Source organism: Acanthisitta chloris, unplaced genomic scaffold (assembly GCF_000695815.1).
Source record: "Acanthisitta chloris isolate BGI_N310 unplaced genomic scaffold, ASM69581v1 scaffold3281, whole genome shotgun sequence".
NCBI lineage: Eukaryota > Metazoa > Chordata > Aves > Passeriformes > Acanthisittidae > Acanthisitta > Acanthisitta chloris.
The window spans coordinates 56,009-62,696 of record NW_008656341.1 but is presented as its reverse complement, the minus strand read 5'-3'; positions in this window follow the sequence as shown (position 1 = coordinate 62,696).

Sequence of the window (6,688 nt, the reverse complement as noted above, 5' to 3'; positions counted from 1 at the left end):
ATATGCCACTTCTTAGCTCCTGTGCTCTGGCCTGGGTGGCAACCCTTGGTTACTTCACAATCTTTCTTGTAATAGTTTTGAAAAAAGCCTGTCAGGGAAAGCAAAAAGAAAGAGTATTTCAGTACCCTTTATTCAGTACTGCACCTATATTTTTATTTAAATCCAGTACAATTTGTTGTGAGCTTGAGGAATTTCCCTCACCCTCACAGACCAATCCCCAAAACACACCCAGTGCCCCCCAGTTCACCAAACAGCTGCTGGGTCTCCAGAGTGTTCCTGCAGCTGATGCACACAGCTCAGCTTCCGCCAAAGCTGTTCTGTGGTCTTCCTTTTGGGGACTGTGTGGCAACACAAAAGCAGAGACATGAACAATGTGCATTTTCAACAGATTATAAAATGCTCATTCCGCTCACCGTATGGAGATGGAAACACAGACTTCACACTACACAGATTTTGGTCTGATTCAACCAAGAGGGACAGGAGTTTTGGTGTAGGTATGGGGATCACTGTCCTTTAAAGCCCCAGTGTACTGCAAGTAAGCCACATCCAGCCATCAGTCCTGCTTGCCAAGCATTACAGAGGCTGCAGAAGCAGCCGCAGCCCTTGCCCGGGCCAAGAGAACTGCAAGGTTGGGTCCAGCTTGAGGGGACTGAAAACCAGCCCAGCACCCAGCTGGGGTAGCACAGGCAGCCTGTGGCACAGGGATCCTAAGGAATGCACTGCAGGCACCACTGTCACCTAAGTTTGATGCTTTTATAAAATCTATTTTCTGTAATTTAACTATGGATGATGCCATCAGTGTGCCTAATTGTGCTGAACCTCATGAAGGCTTTGCCCTTGATGATACTGAGGCAAAAGCTTCCACAGCTTGTGTCACATAAAAAAAGCACTGACTTACATTGGCTTTAAGTGTGTTGCATTTTTATTATACTTCTTGTTGTTTTATACTTAAATTTTCCAAAATACTCTACCGTCTGAAATGTAAGCTATGCTTCAAATGCTTCATGAAAGACGCAATAATAACCTCCTAATTTGCCAACAAAATAAAGTCATCTCCTAGAATGACACATTAAAACCTCCCAGCCATTTTCAAGTAAAATGATACCACATTGCCAGAATGACAAGCACAGAACTGCCTTACAGATGATAAACCAGAACTGAATTTAAGAAACCTCATCCAGACTTTCTGCAGTGAATCATCTTTTTTTTTTTTTTTACTTTTAGCTGGGGGTTGAAGAAAGGGTGATTCATCCCATTCTGAAAATGTTTTCTCTTTCAATACAATACAACTTTGTTTTCTGAAACACCTTTTGAGCAATGTTGGAAGAGCAAAAGAGTAATAGTTAAATCAGTCCCAGCAGAAGAGAAAAACAAGTCTGGGGACAGGAAGAGGCATTTTCCATCTGAGATTTAGGAAGGAGTGGAGAATCAATGAGGCAGAGTTTTACCAAAAAGCCTCTCTCAAAGGCAAAAAAATTCATCTGTTTCAAACAGCCACCAGGATTCTGAAGGCAAAAGGAAAAGTGCACAGTATCAAGTGAAAAGAAGGAATTGGGAGACATGGGCTTTGCAAAGAGTAAGGCTCTGGGAGCTGTTTCTTCCCTGTCGATGTGGACACACCGGCTGTGTCACGGCCACCAGCAGGGGACATCAGAGACGCGCCCGGCGGCGGGAGGAGGCAGTGGGTGAGGATGCAGAGACACCATCGAGGCAGCACACATAACGCTGCGGGAGCGTTGACAGGCTCACCGGGCCAAAGGGAAGAGGAACAGAGGCTAAAATAGGAAGTAATAAACGGGATAAGTCAGGTTTGTGAGTGTAACTCATGCCCAAAATGGGGATGTTTGGCTTTGAGATTTCTAGTAAAGAAGCTGAAATAAACCCACAACATATCTTGCTCAGACAGCCAGAGTGACTGTGGGTAGCCACTAGCTGTGACTAATGCCATGGAGATTTCTACCAGTGCTGAGACAATGCAGGTCCTGCATCTGGCAGCAGGAGGTACACGGCAGGCACTGAACTCACTTACTCATGTCCCTCTCACTTATAAATTTAGGAGAAAAATATTGTCTGTACATTTAATTCTAAGAGTGTTGGGTTAACTAATATACTTGGTGAAGTCATCTCAGGAAAACTGTTTGTCAGGAAGGATTTGAAGGAGGAGAAGAGGATGGCTTGGCATCTCTACCACAGCAGCTATTTTCAAAGATGCTGGAGATGATGCTGCCTCCTGCAGAAGGAGCAGCTGTCTCCTACAAGTGTGCTCCTGGGTCATGATGGTGTTCCTCCAGGCACAAAGGATGTTGGACTCCACCTCTCTAGTATCACCCCCTCTTCTTCAAGACACCCACTCTAAACACATCTTCAGCCCTTTCAACTGTGGTTTCAGGTGACCTGAACATTAAAGGTGCTTTATCAATTTCAGACTATAGGATGTTGTTTTCTCTCAGCTGGTGAGGTATGAGCTACACAGCTCCCCGGCAAACAACTGGCACCTCACAGACCCCAGAAATGGATATTTACCACTTGGTGCAAGGGTGAAAGATACCAGAGTGCCCCAGTGCTGCCAGTGTAACAGTAAGGGAGCAAAAAGCAAGAAGGAAAAAAGTGTTCCTCACACAGGTGAAAGCAGAGGAAATTCAGGGCGATGCCAGCAAGGACATGTGAAGCCTTCGGTGTGAATGACTGTCCTTGGCTCCTGGTTGCCCTCACAGGCAGTTGTGCAGCATATAAACAACATTGGTGAGGATCAAGACACTAACCAAACCACAGGCACATAAAAGGTCGATGTTTCACGTTATTTGCTTCCCTGTTAGATCATGGTCTACCAAAATATAAACCACCCCACCCTAGTTTCAAAACACCAAGATGCAGCACTAAGGTGAGGCAGCCCGAGGGCATTCCCTCCCTGATGGTTTGTAACAAAACATTAGTACTGATCTTTGTACAATCAAGAGCAGTTAGGCACAAAACCAGCATCTATTAGACCCACCTCAAACAAAAACCTTGTCGCAGTCCACATCAACTATTTTTGCCTAAGACACAAAGTACATGTTCCTACTACCCATATGTATTTCAGATCAATCATATGATGGTGAATACAACTACTGAATCATGGGATTTAAGGGTTGGAATGGATCTTAAAGATCATCTAGTCCCAACCCCCTGCCCTGGGCAGGGACACCTCCTCACTAGATCAGGTTGCTCAAGGCTCATCCAGCCTGGCCTTGAACACTGCCAGGGTCGGGGCAGCCACAGCCTCCCTGGGCAACCTGTGCCAGTGTCTCACTGCAGACACACCTGTCTGCCCTTCCTATGGACAGATACTCCGATGTCTCTCTTAGCTTACCTGGAGGGGAGCAGATTGGAGTGCACAAGGGTTTGGATGATGTCTGTCCTGGTGTGGGTCCCTGCCAGGGAAGCTCTGCCACACTGTGTGTCACTAGCATGCACCCTGAAGCTCTTGGGTGTGAGAGCAGCCTTCCCTGGGCACCAGCTCTTTGTTTCTAAATAAGCTTATCCTGCATTGCTGTCCACTCTTTAAAGCAGCAAAGGAATAAAAAAGGAGATATTTTTTAAAAGACATTTAAAATACTCTAAAACTTAGATTTCTAAAGCAAATAAAGTGCTTTTGCATGCACAAGGCTGACTGACGTAGAAAACAGTCTCCAAAAGGAAAACCCACTCATCATTTTTGTGCAAGCTAAGTTAGAGAATGGCAACCTCCTGGTGACTTATCTTGGCTCCTAAGTAAACCCACCAAATCCTTCCCCTGAGCCTCACATCTCCCTAAATCTCAGCCTTGGCAGGAAGGACTACACATGGATTTCATATTTTGTAAAAAGACTGAATGGATTTTTTTATAATCAAAAGCCTCAAGATATTTCATGATTTAGAAATCACCAACAGTTTGTGTTCTGAGTTACTTCCTACTGTATCCTCTTGATAAAATGAAGGCTCTACACCTTCACAATTTTCCATTGACACGGAATTCCACCAGTTTAATCAAACTGAAACATAAGGTACTGCTAATGGTCTTAGGTCCTTGTACCTTCAGATTTCCTTACTGATAACCCACATATTATCCGTTAACCCATTGCATCATTCAGAAGAATAAACAACCTAGGCTCAGCATACAGGAAGCTGAATGAAAAGGAAATAGAAAATATTAGTTTTCCTATAGATATTTTCACCTCTGCACAGTTCAGACTGTGCCGTTCATATTTTCACAGATCAAGGTTACCTTTCAGATGAGCCTGTCAAAGTTGCCCATGGAGACAAAAAGCATTTCCTAATTTGATTTTTTAAGTTTGAGTCTTTTTAATTTAAACTGCCATTAGCTCACTCCCACTGAACTAAAGGATAGGTCTGGTGGTTAATAAGGTTAGAAGAAGTCAGACTTATTTCCCATCCTCTGTAACACTGACACTGCAACATAAAGGATCAGGTATTTGTGTAATGCCAAAGATCTGCACCTGAGACACGTGTTCAAACACAGACACAATGGGAAGGGGCAAGGACCCATTTACTTGGGGATACAAACTATAAAATCCTCAGCCTGAATAAAATAAAGCTGTTTAGTATCACTGTTCAGACAGAGAGGTGGAAAACCTTCCAGATTCTTAGCTTAAATCCATACCTCAGATCCTCAGTTCAGGTACAGAACCAAATACCTCCCTCTTTTTAGGTACACGATGGGACATGGACTCAGGGAACTCCTTCCCAATGGGAGACGTAATTATTAATTAGCAACAGATTAGCAATCAGAAACTGTACTTTGTCCCTGCCAGAAAAGAATGAATGTGGCTTAGTGTAACCAAAGGATCCATCATCAAAGCAGTTTAAACAGTGTGGGTATCCCAGCTCCAGCTGGAATGGAGTTCACTTTCTTCACAGCAGGATCTATGATGCTGTAAGTTTGGATTTTTGACTAAAAGTTGCAGAAAACACACCATAGCTTTGCCTATGGCTGAACAGTGCTTGCACAGCACCAAGGCTCTCTCCAACAGGCATTTTGTTGCACACTTAATTTTGTTCACAGTATTAAAGACTAATTTTTCACTCTCTCAAATAAACCTTTAGTGGGTTTGAATCATGTTATTTGGTCCCTCCATTATTTCAGGGGCTGCTGATGAAATCTGTCACTGACTTTTGCTGGAGAGAATCTAAGTGATAGGTTCATTCAGAAATACTTTTAAAGAATAAATCAATACAGGCAGAAGATTATTTCTGTGGACATTCTGGTGTACTTAGGAGAATACCTGGACATACAGTGGACAGCAAACTAAACACTGAGCCAGTGAAGCTGCTGGAAAGGTCAGGAATAGAAATGCTGTTCCTGAGGGGTGTCTGTGGGATGAGCACTGCTACTCTATACCAGCCAGTCCCAGACCCTGCTGGGCAGCCAGGCTGCTCAATGTCCTCAGTGTGCATGCATTTACACTTTGGTGTGCTGGCTTGATTTGACCTTGATCCCATGGAAATTATTAGCTTTTCTCCTGAGAAATCCTGAGAGAATCTCATGTTTCCAAACGTCAAGGCCCTCTGTGCAGTAGGTATGTTTTCTCTGTTTTCTGCACAGCATAAGGAAATAAGCACTTGTACTTTTAACACCTCCCCTTTTCTGATAAATTGGTTTTCCTTAGCTCTCAGACACTTGCCACTCTCACACAATGTTAAATGGAAACACTGTCATCTGCAAATAAAACTACATGTAGACAATGACATACTGCTCACCACAGCACTAGACGGGATGTGTTTTTTAAAGCTGCTATTGCATTCTCTTATTTCACTGCAATCCTGGTCTAAGCCTCCTACATAAGGAGAGGAGAAGAAGCATCTGAACTCATAGATGTAGAAAGTTTCAATCTTCTGTCTCTCAGCAAAGTATCTACATGATTATTTTCTGGGGATAAGTGTACTGTGTACTTTGCATTGCTGACACTATTCACAAATCCACTAGAGAGCAGCTGTGCCTCACATTTACTGAGGTTCTCTTTTAATTAGTTTCTCTGACATTGATTGCACTTTAAATGACTAATCAGCCCTGGAAAGCTTTCTCAGTACTAAACTGAGAAGCGATGGAGGTGCAGGGTCAGGCTGCTCTGATTCATACCAGCATATGAATGCTCACTCTTGTCACTGAGTGGCTCTCGTTCATGCCCATCATTCTTACAGAAATCTTGCAGGATATGATGAAGAACAGAGCTGAAAGGGAAAAACTGTGCAGGTCAATCCTACAAGCACTGAACTAGGTCTGGCAACAGAAGAGAAAAGAAGGCAGCTCAGAGAACGAGTAGGGACAGTTTCCATGGCATATGATTGTATCAGAGGGTAAAGCTGTTTAATCTTTGCTCAAAGACAATTAAAAGTGAAGCCAGCGGTGGCATTTCTCTCAGCATGGCCAACGCAGACATGCAGAGGGCAATGGCAAGAAGAGAGCCAAGAAAAAAACCTACAGGGTCTATTACTTGTCTGCCATACTCTGTATTTTTCACAGCACCTTTCAAAACAATGGTCTTTAACCTTTCCCTGCAGATCCGCCACAAACAGCGATTTGAAAGCACATCAGCCTCCTTTGATCTCCGGGTTTTGTTTTGGAAATTACATCTTTGTCTCCTTTTTTCTTCAGGCCGTTTCTGACATTCTCGTGAGTTTTCCTGTTCTCAGGTTTAATGTTTCCATTTCC